The 13,874-nt window shown below is 45.4% G+C and overlaps 1 protein-coding gene and 1 long non-coding RNA gene across 6 annotated transcripts in view; one reads left to right on the forward strand and one right to left on the reverse strand.

Moving 5' to 3' along the window:
* NR3C2 (nuclear receptor subfamily 3 group C member 2) overlaps positions 1–3,911 on the reverse strand; it is a 358,063-nt gene extending 354,152 nt beyond the window's left edge. The window contains exon 1 of one of the 5 annotated variants that reach the window (XM_055384928.2): positions 3,113–3,911. The gene's annotated coding sequence lies outside the window, so the exon portion shown is untranslated. Of the gene's footprint in view, positions 1–142; positions 1,174–3,112 lie in introns of those variants that run through there. The other 4 variants (XM_063705598.1, XM_019025951.4, XM_055384930.2 and 1 more) reach the window with 4 other exon arrangements.
* A 132-nt stretch (positions 3,912–4,043) lies between these two features.
* The window catches only part of LOC134758366 (uncharacterized), a 461,884-nt gene continuing 452,053 nt past the window's right edge, over positions 4,044–13,874 (forward strand). The window contains exon 1 of the long non-coding RNA XR_010133523.1: positions 4,044–4,457. This is a non-coding gene — a long non-coding RNA (uncharacterized lncRNA). The remainder of the gene's footprint in view (positions 4,458–13,874) is intronic.

Below are 13,874 nucleotides of genomic sequence, written 5' to 3' on the forward strand. Positions count from 1 at the left end.
AAATTCGGCGGTTTCAAAAGCTCGTCTGCTATCAAAAGTTTTCCTAACTCCTATGTCATAATAAATAATTAAAACTGATGGTGCCATAAACCATTATTATTTAAACCTGGTCTTTTTAAATTGAGTAGGCAAAGCCACGCACCTAAAATTCAGTAGCAGAGTAAGGATGCCACCAAAAGAAGCTTCGTCCCCTTCTCCCTTGCCCTTAAAATTCCAACTGATGCCATAGGAAGCGTAGCCTGTCTCAAGAGTTTCGCGAATGCTAGCGAACGGGAAATGCACGAATTTCCAGAGCCCCTTTTATACAGGATCTATTAGGATCTATATCTCCTTCAACTGCCCTTATGCGCTACACCTCCAGCTGAGATTTGGGAGCTTCCGCAATTGATAAAGGAAAGAAATATTATTCAAACGTCCTTTAAAAATTGTACAGGGAAAATGATCCGAATTTCATCCTTGGGTAAAGGGAAGGGTGGCAGACCTCCCACTGCCAAAGGCAGTTAAAAGCTGCTAGTTAGAGGGCATTTATTCAAAGTGGCCAAACTTTCCCAAAATAGTCCTCTGGCGGCCAAAGGGGGAGAAAAGTGGAAAACCAAAACAAAACAACAAGCACACAGCACCATACTGACTGTGCCTCCGGATTACGCAGCCACTTCTCCCTGCAAAGTGCACGCTCCCGCGCCGCGGCCGCACGCCGAGCAGGGCAAGCGGTGCCCCGCCGCGCGCCCCTACACACCTGCCTCGGCCGGGGTCCGTCTCTCGCCGTCTACCTGTTGCAGCGCTTGCCACCGCCACGAAACCCCTGCTGCGGAGCCCCCCTAAATCCAACCACATCCAGGCCAGCGAGTGCCGCTCTCCCTGCAGCGGGAGAGCCCGAGGCAGCAACGCTCTTGCACCCAGGTGACTGACTGCACGGGCTTCCTCTGAGCAGCCTGAAGTTGGCTCCCGTCTCCCGGGCCCAATGACACCCCGGGCGCGGAGGGGCTGAGAGGAGGGGGAGGGGGCAGGGGCAGGGGCAGGGCCAGGGCGGGCAAAAAAGGGAGGGAGAGAAGGCGGGCGAAAGCCCGGAGGGGGAGTGGGCCAGCTGGAGGGCTGGCCCTTTTAAAAGCGGGTCACATGTCCAGATAAAGTTCAGGTTGCTAACCCGCCCCCCTGAACCCTTCCTATTGGCCCGAAGAGAAGCAAGGCTCCACGCCGCACGGGTCAGGCGGGCTTCTTATTGGGCAATCCAGGCTGTCAGTCACCAGGCGGGCGACATGACTGATACAAAGTTGCTGCGACACAGCCTGGACTCGGCAGCTTCCTTAAAGCCGCAGCCGCGGCGGGAGCTTGGGGTGCCGGGCGGTGGCTACATCAGGCGGCCTCCGCACGCTGCCCCCACCCCCATCGCTCGGCCGCCCCAAACTTGCTTACGTCCACCCTGCTCTCCTTCTGACCGACCCCAGAATATCTGGAGAGATGTGAAAATGTGGTGACGCGGAAGAAGTCGGTTTTTCCGCGAGCAGTCAAAGTGTCGTCCCCTCACGCTCTCCACCTGCAGCTCCAGGTGAGCTGCAGCCCAGACCCTGGCGCCGCCCAACAGCGTCCGCGCGCGGGGAGGACTCTGGGTGGGCTTCACCCGACCCTCGAGGTTCCTCTCCCAGCCCCTTTCCACTGTCTCCAGAGTTACCTCTCAGCAGAGCAGCAGCAGCCTTCGCTGCCAGCGAGCAAGACGATCACGTTCACTCGATTTGAATTTAGTTGTTTTAACCGTGCTGGAAAAACCCTTTAAACACAGCTTTCCTCCCATCCCTTAGACCCCTAACACCAAAAAAAAAAAAAAAAAAAGAAAAAAGAAAAAGAAAAAAGAAAGAGAAAGAAAAATGAAAGAAGTGGCAGGGTCAAGAGCTGCTCCTCTACTTCCTTATAATTTTGTCACTGTACTTACTACTTTAGTATTGGATTTTTCCACTAGTTCAATTTGAAAGCAAGCTTACCATCGAGGATATTCACGTTATAATGGGTGGAGGGGGTGGGTCACATAAGTGGGAGAAACAGACAGGAGGGGGGAAGGAACCTAACTGTTTTCTAAGGATCGGTTGTCTGCATGAAGAAATTTCGGTTTCCCTCCAACCGCCCCCTCCTCGATTCTCCTCCCGCCCACCCAAATGCTGCAGTTACTAAGCAAAAGGATGGGGTTCCTAACTTTGATTTCTAAGGACTTTTAGGCTTCTCATATAAGGACCCGTTTTAGGCTCCCCGCTGGCCCGGAGTCAGCATCAGTGACGTATACACCTAAATCTGGTCCCCCGGCCCTCGGCGACCCGCAGCCCGGCGGCGGCAGCTGTGCGGCCTCCCGCCTCACCCTCGCTTCGCGCCCGCCAAAGCCCGAGGCGGGGGACCGGGGGACACCCTGTGCCCAAAGGCCCCTCCTCTCCTTAACAGTTAGTTAAGCTTCGGGATTCCGGACCCCTAACCCAGGGCTGACTTGAACTCTCAGCCGCTCCAGTCAGGAACTCCCTGGAGATAGGGGCAACAGCGGCAGCGCCGCGAGCTGGTCCTGACCCCAGACTCTAATGCCCCTCGGTCCCCAGCGTGGAGCTGCCCCCGGCGTCCCCGCAGCCAGGAGTCCCCGCCGAGCGTCCCAACTTTCCCGCGGGGCCCACCGTCACGCGCACTCTCCCGGCCCAGCGAACTGGGCATCGATCGCACGCCGGCAGAGCGCGGGCGGCGGGCGGGAGCAAGGGGAGTCCCGGACCTAGAGCCTGGGCACGCGAGGCGGCGGCGGCTCCGCAAGCGTTGCCGAATTATTCATTATTAAAGGAATGGACGTGTCTCTTTTACTAAGTTTTTATCTCCTTTAAGGAGGGCCGGTCTTGCCCTGGATCTCAGCTTCTTGCAAAATCTAGGTTAGAACCGTGCAGGGGCAGCCGCCGCGATCACTCGCCCGCCACTCAGCACCCTTGCCCCAGGGCCGCCAGCGGGCAACTCGTCTCCTGCCCGCATCCCACCTCCGCTCGCCAACCCGCGCCCTCTGCCCTGGGCGCGCAACCTGCCTTGCCCGGGGCCGCCCCTGCGCTCTCCGGGCCCCCTCTCGCCGCTGTCAGCGCAAAGTGACTGTCGCTGCACTCACCTTTTCTAGGACATGGTGGGGAGGCTGGGGCGGGGGAAGGGGAACGGCTAGACTCCCGCCGCCGCTGCTGCCGCCGCCACCAGCAAGTCCAATATTGGCTGATCGGCGGTGAGGATGGAGAGGATGATAATCCCGGCAGTGGCAGTCGCCCTGCTGACGGTGGGTAGAGCAATAGTGCTGTTACCCTACAAGAGGCGACGAGGCAGCGGCGCCAAATCGCGCAGAGGGGGACGCGGGCGCCCGCCCGCCCCCAGCGGCGGCGGCCGGGCCTCTGGCGGGCCCCTCTCCCGGGGCTGCGCGTCCGCTCGGCGTTGACAGCGGCGTCCCTGGGAGCCGGGAAGTCCGGCAGGAGGATCCCGCGCCCGCCGCTCCGCAGCGCCACTCTCCGAGCCCCCTCCCCGGGCCCTGGGTGGCCGGTGACAGCTCGGGCGGCCGAGCGCGTGTGTGAGGGGGCGGTCGCAGGGGGAGCCTGCGCCCCCCTCCCCGGGTCACACCCTCACGAGCGGGAGGAGGCGGCACCGCGTCCGGCCACCCGCGGGTGGGAAACAGGCAGGGGCGCCGGCGGCCGCCCTCCCACTACGGCCACTGACAACCTGGAGGCCAAAGGAAAACTGAGCCCAAATGCACGCACCCCCTTCAGCCCTGCCCGCAGCCCTCCAAAGTGCGGCCCTGACCTCGCGCCCGGCCTCAGGTGCAGTTCCCACCTGCGGGGGGAGGCGAGGGCTGGGGACCTTGCGCGGGGGGCGGGAGGGAAAAGTTTTCTTTTCCTGCTCCTTGGCTGCCCACCCCGCTAGGCTGCTCCTCTCCCCGCCCCTCTCGGGCTCGCCGCGCCTCTGCCCCACCCCCGCCGTGGGGGGGCGCCGAGGAGGGAGCGGGCGTCTGTGCGCGGAGGCGTGCGGGGAGCTGGCTGGGGCGCGGCGGTCGCGACCGGTCCCGTCGCTCTGACGGCGGCTCAGACGCCCGCGGAGGCGGCTCAGCGGGGCAAGCCGAGGAAGGGGCCGAGCACCGGGACCCCTCCTCCTCCGCTCGCGGCGCGCCGCGCGCCCCCGCGTCTCCTGGCGCGCCCCCGCGCCCTCGCGCCCGCTCGGGCAGACACCTACGCAGACGCGAAAGTGAAAGGGGGGCGACTGGGCCCGGCAGGCGGGCGGCCGGCGGCACGCGGGCACGCGGCGGGGGACAGAGGATGGATGGGTGAACCCGGATCCCGGGATTCTCCCGCGCCCGCTGCCCCACTGCGGAGCCTCCCTGGAGTCCCACGCCCCCACCCCGGCCGCGGAGATCACCACGTCAGGAGATATGTATGCGTGTGCATGTGTGTGCGCGCGTGTTCACGCGCGTGTGCGAGGTACGCTTCTGCCCCAGACTCTTCCCCCGCACCGTTACACACACCCTTAGATGGAAGATTGGGGGCTTGGGAGGGGGGAGAAGTGTGAGTGTCACTACCACTTACCGGCTCCCCTGCTGTGGTCCCTTTTGACTCAGTTAAACCCCACGAACTGACCACACACACACCCCTTTTCTGGCTTAACACTCCTTTTTCTGCAGGCTCTATTGCCCCCTTCCACCCCCGCCCTTCTTTGGGTTCTTTCCCGTTTTATTCCTAAATAGCTGTGAAAGTTGCTAATCCCTTCCCACATAGACCCGTGTTAAACACCGAGGTGCCCTGTTAAAACAATCACTGCCTTTCTCCTTCCACATTCCCACTGTCCTGACAGCGAGCTTCCCATTGCCTCCATCACCTACACAGTTTTGGCACGACTCGGTTCTTAGCTGGCTCAAGGTAACATTTTGGCCTCTAGTAAAACAACCTTTTGGCTTTTCTTATTTGTAGGAAAGGCTTCTAGGTTCATATTTACTGCATTCTTAAGGTATATCTTAAGATGGTGATCAAGAAAATATTTACGTATCAGATATTTTGAAAAATAACATTCAGTGAGTTTTAAAAAGAACCATTTGGAAGTGTACTGATGTCTGCAAACTAATTTGGAAATGAGTGCATCAAAAATAAAATGCAGCAACATTGGTGGATTGATAAAATGGACAGAAGGATGGATAGATATGTGATAAAGCATGTTGATAGTGCAATATTAATAGTAGAATATAAGTGCTAAGTATACAGGTGTTCACTGTAAAATTCCTTCAGCTTTTTTGTGTGTTTGAAATTTTTCATAACACAATGTTGGATAAAAAGAACCCCCCCACTTAAGGTAACCTATATAATGTAAATTGTTTCCAAAACTTACAAATTGGGCATTGATTATTGTTTCCCCCTTTACAAAATGACTTTCTATAACAATTCTTAAGCTAGGTACTCCCACCACTATTTTAATCAATGATTTCAATTAAGGACAATTTGATCAAATTAGGGTGTACAGTGGGGTTATTATAACTGCAACATTTTAGAAATTTATAAGATTTCTCCCTGTGTTTCTTTTGTCCATTTTATACATACACACACACACATACACACACACACACAAACTGTTCTCAAATTTTCATCTTCCCTGCTTTTAAAACAGTTTGGTATTACAAAGCTAAGATTGAATTTTTAAGCAGATATGGATATTCTTTTGAAACTTTTTCACAAAATAGCTTGTGGGGAGTCCATTTGCCCTTATTTACAGTATCAGCTTATCTTACCCCTTGGGAGAGATGTTAGGGGATCTTGCAATTATTAATAGGCAAAGCTTTATTTGTTTTTTGATATCTGAGTCTTTAAACATTTGCCCAAATATTTGAATGATTAAGTTTCCCCTGGGTAAACCACTTTTATATTTTCCTCTGCTGACTATGAGACAAAAGGTGGTCCTGTGACACCCTGAAAAGTGAACAACTTTGGGATAAGATCTGAGTCTCCGTCATCTGAAGAGAAGGTGACACTGGTTTTGCTTGGAATCACCCCACAAGTGATGCCTCAGAGGGATCTCTTCAAAGAAGATGGGTTTTTAGATGGTTAGGAATACTCTTCATTCCAATGCCCATTCATAGAGAGCCCGATCAACTCAGAAATATGTGTGCCTAGTAAATGTCAATATTTAGTTGTTTTCGGAGATGTCTCTTAACAAAGTTTGTTGCTTTCGTCTTTTTATGTAAGTGTATTTTTTCCTTGCAAAAGGATAGAAATTTTTTCAAGAAAAATAAAAAGAAAGGAGAATTATCGCACGGAAAAGGACGTTAACTTCGTCTCCTATGTAGCTGCCAAATAGCTGAAAGCTTGAAGCAGCATCAGACATCTCCCTTTTGACAATTGCTCTCCCTCTATTCACAGTCACTGAACCTCGGGACACCTCCCTCCCCCATCCCATTAATGTCAAACTCCCTGAGGTTTGCCACTAAAGTGCACGACTCAGCATTTGCAATTTACATGTGTGACATCACATCCTCTATTATGTAACTTCAGATACAAAGCCTAATATCATCTAAGTTTGTGTTGGAAAAAATCCTCCCTAGCTCTCTATTTCAGCTTTAGCAGAGCCACCCCTTAGTTCTCTGCTCCGAATCCATTCCTTCAACAGCTGACACTGAGGGGTGGGGGGAAAGCCATGGAGTTAAGCTGTAAAATTATAAGCCAAAAAAAAAAAAATTGAACATGTATATGTTGAAATGTATTATGTACTTCTCCATTATCTATTTACTGACAAGAAAGTAAAGACCAATAGGTATCATATAATTTAATCATATTCAATAATTTTTAAAAGTTAAAGGCTAAGCATTTGGTCCTAGTTAACTTCATTAATAAGCCTAGCCATGCTGGCATTTTTTTTTCTTTCTTTCTAAAAAGCTGGGATTTTTTTTTTCAGTCTCTTACCAGCTGTTGGAAAGAGTTGAGAAAGACAGGGAGAGTCAGAAAGAGAAAGGAGGGGAGTTTTGGAGAGAGAAGATGAATAGAGGAATAATATAAGATAAAACTTCTTCTTTGTTTATTGCAAAGCACACATGTTACAGTTTATAAACACTGCAAGTAAATAAGAAATTGTAGACCAGAAGATAAATACAAAACATATCAGGGTTTTTGTTAATATCCAAAATAGCCCAAACTCAATTTTCTAGACTACTTGGAATATTTGTATTAGCTTTGATTATTCATTAATTTCTGTATTTGTTTACCTTATTATTTATTCATCTGGCTACCTTAATTCCATCTGTAGTCATTTTAAATAGAAAATATGCAAACTTAATACATTTTTATGGCCAGATTTTGAGATGACAGAGCACCAAACAGCACATGCATCACAATTAGTATGCCATATTATTAGAAGCAAATCAGATTTCACTGTGCCTACACTGATGTTCTAAATTTAGAAATAATGTACAGTAGTTGAAAAAGGGGAGGAACTTAGAGCAGTATATTTTAATAAAAATAAAGACATTTTCAATTTCTCCTCTTTTTTTCATATATTCTTGGTTTAGTACAAGAAATTCGTCACCTTTAAATAACTGTGCTAATCTTACATAAATAATTGCATGATTTGTGTGCCCATTAAAATTATGCCTTGAAGCTGTTTCTGCAATATTATGTACAGTAACAACCACAAAAAAAGTGAGACAATCCAGTGGGTCAGGTGTGGGAAATGGAAGTCTCTGTTGAACTTGGTGAAACACTCATTTAGAATTTCTCATTAGGACTTCACAGGAGCAGTTAGCTTTTCAGTAGTTGGCACTATATTTTTAGCAGCATTTTAACAGCTGTCAGTAGCAACTAAGACAACATCTTTGTCAACACTATTTTTTAAACTCTAGCAAAGATGATTGCAAAAAAATGCTTCAGGATTTAATCTTTAGCCATAAAAAAACTTACTGTGATATAAAATGTTATTAATGCATTGCGGCAGGCAATAAGGTATCCACATAAAACGAGTCTGCTTGAATTTTTATATTTTAATTTTCTCAACCCGGGCAACATAGCAAGACCCTGTCTCTAAAAAATAGTTTAAAAAATTAGTTGAGTGTGGTGACACGCACCTATAGTCCCAGCTACTTGGGCAGTTGAGGCAGGAGGATAGATTGAGCCTAGGAGGTTGAGGCTGCAGTAAGCCATAATCGCACCACCGTACTCCAGCCTGGGCAACAGAGTAAGACCCTGTCTCAAAAACAAAACAAAACAAAAATTAATTTTCTGATGCCTAAGTATACATAAGAAAGATAATTTAAAAAGATAATTCTTAAAATGTGTGTTCAGTGTCAGGAAGAGACACTATAATTCTAGGTTAAGAATAGCCATGTAGATAGCCAAAGTGAATAAAACCTCCTCCCTAACATTAGAGTTAATAGAGGGAGGTTATCACATGTCAGATATATGACACTGGAAGCAGCAAACAAAAAATGTAAGAAGCTTCATGACAGATGTCATCTTTATTCCTAAAGATAGAGGTAAATTTGCCATGGGTAATGCATTACAAAGCAAACTAAAACTAAATATCTGCAAGTTTCAAATTTCCCTTTCACCTATAGTCTCCCCAAATCGAGTGATTTTTGTTCCAAGAGAAGTAGGGGTAATGGTATAATATTAGAGAAGCCTACTGAATCCTCTTATTCATAGGTCATCTGCTCATTTCGAAGACCTAATCCAACTTTTGAGTTTGTCCCAAGTAAGGCAGCTGAGTATTTCCTACTTCATCTAACTGGCACAGTGGAGAGTTTATGCATTCTTATATCAAATGATATTTTTATTATATTGCATTTGTGTTCTCTAATCCTTTTGGGGTTGCTCATCTATTAGCTCTTTCAATATGAAGCATTTTTGAATTGCTTCTTGGGATTTTTTTTTTTTTCAAAAGACGTGCAGTTTTAGTAAAAGTCAAGGTTAGCTATCCCTTCCTCTAACCAGGTGCAAATCTTTCAATGCTGATAGTTTTTCACAGAGTACTATATAGTTTTATTAATATGTACATTTTGACATTGAATATCCGTGTTTAAAATGTTTAAAATGAACACTTTCTATATGGAAGGTATATGACATGTCAGTTCTTAAATATTTAAACTATAAGCTATTTTGAAGTATTTAGTGCTAGTTATAACTAGACCTTAATATTTTATCAAAACAAGTAGACATGTTTAGAAATAAACCTAGTTTAGTACTTTAAAAAATTTCTTGCCGGGCATGGTGGCTCACACCTATAATCCCAGCACTTTGGGAGGCTGAGGCAGGCAGATCACCTGAAGTCGGGAATTTGAGACAAGCCTGACCAACATGGAGAAACCCCATCTCTACTAAAACTGCAAAATTAGCCAGGCGTGGTGGTACATGCCTGTAATCCCAACTACTCGGGAGGCTGAGGCAGGAGAATTGCATGAACCTGGGAGGCGGAGGTTGTGGTGAGCCGAGATCGTGCCATTGCACTTCAGCCTGGGCAGCTAAAGCGAAACTCCGACTCAAAAAAAAAAAAAATTATATATATATATATATATATATATATATATATATCTTTAATGGTGTTTACCATGAATGTGGTAGAACCATATCTCGTAAGCAAAGGCTGGGTAGACTTAACAATGCTAATGTATGATGATAGTGTGATAGTGTTGATTGCTTCCTTGTGTAAAGGACCAAATAAGTACCTAAAGGGTTGGGATTTTACTAGGACCATGTGTGCACAAAACATTTCCTTTTTTGTTTTTAATACAAGACACATAATTTTATAATAATTGCATATCTTAAAGAAGAAAACATTCTAAGAAAATTATTTTTATAACTGATCATTTCAACATGATCAGTTGTATACTATTAACTTTTCATTTATAAATTATGTTGTTTTTATTTTGAATTTGAGTACCTCTGAACGGATGTTTTGTCTGAAATATAATTAACAGTTTTCTAATTACCTTTATTTGTAAACAAAATTATTGTTATAATTCAGTAACAACTGCCAAGGAACAAAATGCAATATCATATATATGTATCTTTTTATCTACTATGTTATTTCCATGACATCACAAGACTAGTACTAGAAGGCAGGTAATGGTACCTTAACAAACAAACAAGCAATAGACCCAAGAAGTAAATCAAGATAATCACAGCAAGTATACTCATGAAGAAACTCAACCAAATACTAACTTTTGCAGAGAATTCAAAAAGCCCAAGGTGCAAGAAAGGGTCCTAAGTCTAGGTCTTCTTAATAAAAAGTCTAAGCAGAAATTTTCAGCCTAGAGATGTGTTTTACACAGGTTCTTTTCACAGGACAAGCAAATCAAGCAGTACAGTAGAGTCAGATTGAATGGCTTTGAATTCTGGCTTCGTCACTTATGACCCACGTCAAATAACTTATTCTAAGTTTCTTTATTTGGGAAACATATTGATTTTTTTTTTTTTTTTTTTTTTGAGATGGGATCTCGCTCAGCCACCCAGGATGGAGTGCAGTGGTGTGATCTTGGCTCACTGCGACCACCATCTCCCAGGTTCAAACGATTCCCCTATCTCAGCCTCCTGAGTAGCTGGGATTACAGGCACTTGCCATCATGCCCGGCTAATTTTTGTATTTTAGTAGAGATGGGGTTTCACCATGTTGGGCAGGCTGGTCTTGAACTCCTGACCTCAGGTGATCCGCCAGCCTCAGCCTCCCAAAGTGTTAGGATTACAGGTGTGAGCCACCACGTCCAGCCATGTATTGACTATTGATACTACAATGGGATAAGTACTTACCACAGGACATGTGTCTGGTTATTGCACTCAAAAAATCTTAGCTGTCTACCCCTGAAAGTTTGTTACAGAAAACCAAGACCGTATGTCTCTGGGAAATACTTCTTTGGGAGATTGAAGATCACACTGCCAATTCAAAGGGTTTTTGAGGTCCCTTGAGAATCAAAGCCTGAGCTTGGGTCCTCAAGCACTTCACACATCTAAGAATCAAGAACAATGATTCTCCAATTTTAGCATGCATCAGAGTCTCCTGGAGAACATGGTAAAAGAGCATGCTGGGCCTCACCCCCTAGAGTTTCCCGTTCAGTAGGTCTTGGGTGGAGTCTAAGAATTTGCATTTCTAACAAGTTCCCAGGTTGATGTGGATGGGGCTGGTCTGGGGACTACACTTTGAGAACCATTGCCCTAGAGTATAGCAGACAAAATAATTGCCCTTAAGTTGCTCGTTTGCAGAGTTTAAGTTATCACTGGCACCTTCTGCTGGGAGTCAGGGAGAAGCAGGAGTGAATAGAAGAAAGCGAGTGTCTTGTAGTGAAAAAAAAAGCGGGGGGCTTTCACAGTCACATAATCATTGGCATAAGGGGACTGGCTAGCTGAACTTGAAGTTGAGGACTTCCCTCTCTCTTTCTTTACACAGCCCTCAGATTATATGTTGATTTTTTTTAATGACCCCTTGATTCTTTCCCGGAATCAGTATTTGGGAGGTACTTTACCATTTTCAGCCTCTTAAAGTACCTATTATTTTATTATATTTTAAGGCACTAATTAACTTTGAATTATTTGGAGAAGTTGAGAACTGATGAACTTCATTCCTTCAGTTACCTTTTTTTTTTTTTTAACAAAAAAAAGTAGGTTTTTTCTTTTGTAGAGACAGGGATCTTGCTATGTTGACCAGGCTGGTCTAAAACTCCTGGGCTCAAGCAATCCTGCTGCCTTGCCCTCCCAAAATGCTGGAATTCCAGGCATGAGCCACCACATCCTGTCGGCTCAATTACCTTTCCGGACGGTTCACTGTGGTCAAGTTCAGATCACTTTTCTCCCTCTGTCCTGAGTATGTCATAAAGATGGGCTCATTACTCTTGAGGTAGATTTTAACTAATGCTCCTTTTTCAGTTTTCACCTTATCAAAAGGGAGGTTTAGATCAATTAGATGTGATACTCTTTTAACAAAGCCAGTGGCCATTCCTAGGTTATTTTCTTAATTTAATAACACATTTTTAAATTGTGGTAAAATACACAAAACATGAAGTTTACCACCTTTACCATTTTTAGGTGTACCGTTCGGTGGTATTAAGTACATTCATATTGCTGTGCAACCATTACCACCATCCAATTCAGAACTCCTTTCATCTTGCAAACGGAACATTCCTAGGATTTGACCAACTGTTGTGTGAGAGGATTTCCATATTTTTTCTCAGGTACCCAAGCCTCTGTTTACTTCTATAACAATTTTATCCCTTTATTAGGAAACAATGTTGACATCGTAGGATTTTACTTCGTTGAGAAGTTGAAAAATGAAATTCAATCAAGATAAATAAAATTTGTTTTTATACAGGCAGACCTGATGAATAATCAAAGAAATTCAACAGAAATAAAATAAAGCTTCATTCCTAGTGTTTCTTAAAATCAAACTTGAAATGAAGTAAGCAGCATTTAAAAAGGAATGCCCAATATTTCGCTTGTGAGGAAAGTCGATATTATAATTAGTAGTAATCTCTGATTGGAGCATTATCCAGAGATAATCCATACATTGTGGAAACAGTTCTGAAAGAAAGATAAACATCATTAACAGTTTTTGAAAGGAAGGCTTACTTGGAAAAAGATCAGATTTCCTCAACGTGATAGTGACATCATAGAAAGCTAATTGTAACAAATCAAGTAGCCCATTGAGTTTTATTTTTTGCAATTGTAAAAGTCACTTAGAGTTTTTGATGGCTTCTTTACAAATATTGTTATATTCATATTTAATTACAAATATTAAGCATAAAATATCTCATACATTTATAAATGTTTTATAAAATTTCAATGTTTCAAGCATACAAAAAAATTGAAAAACCCAAAGGCTCCAAAGTAGTCACCACCCTCATATTACCAGTTGTGAACATTTTGTCATATTTGCTATGGAAGTATAAAAACGCATAAAAGTGGCCAGGTGCAGTGGCTCACGCCTGTAATCCCAGCACTTTGGGAGGCCGAGGCAGGCAGATCACCTGAGGTCGGGAGTTCGAGACCAGCCTGACCAACATGGAGAAACCTGGTCTCTACTAAAAATACAAAATTAGCCTGGCGGGGTGGCGCATGCCTGTAATCCCAGCTACTCAGTTGCAGTGAACCTAGATCGAGCCATTGCACTCTAGCCTGGGCAACAAGAGCGAAACTCCTTTAAAAAAAAAAAAACGCATAAAAGTGATGCGTTCCCATTTCTTGGTGGGGGCTACTGTTGGAGAGGGAGGGAGCAAAAACTACAGCGGGTTAGGGCTTTCATCACCTGGGAGTTTATAACCTTTGTTATAAACCCTGGGTATTGCAGTCACTCCTTGCCCCAGATCTTGAGAAGAGGGAATCTCTTCTCAATATATCCAAAACGTGACATGACTCCAGGCATTCAGGTCCAAACAACACTCAGATGGGGACTGCTACATAATCCAGCTCATGGTTTCAGATGAGGGGAGGAATTTAAAAAGTAATTGTTCCCTGTGAGAACAGCAATGAAGATGACCTCAGGGCAAGGAGAACTGCCTACCTAGGGGAATACAGATTCTTAGAACAAGTCAAATTCAGTGCATTCCAATGACACTCTTTTTGGATCACTTTCCAATCTTCTTTCTTCTTAATTGACTCATCTTTTAGTCAACCAATGGCAGAGATAATGTAGATCATTGCATGCTGATCTGAAGTTATTAGCAGAACTATTCTGGTCAGCCCAAATTGTATGAATTGCTAAGTCATTTGACTGTCATCCTAGAAAAAAGTATTCAGTCCAAACTGGACAAGGCTTAGGAATTCAGTGAGTTTAACAACTAACTTTATTTGGCAATAAGCTAAACTTTTTTTTTTTTTTTTGAGACAGAGTCTCTCTGCGATGCCCAGGCTGGAGTGCAATGGCACAATTTCGGCTCACTGCAA

Source organism: Gorilla gorilla, chromosome 3 (genome assembly GCF_029281585.2).
Source record: "Gorilla gorilla gorilla isolate KB3781 chromosome 3, NHGRI_mGorGor1-v2.1_pri, whole genome shotgun sequence".
Classification (NCBI taxonomy): Eukaryota; Metazoa; Chordata; class Mammalia; order Primates; family Hominidae; genus Gorilla; species Gorilla gorilla.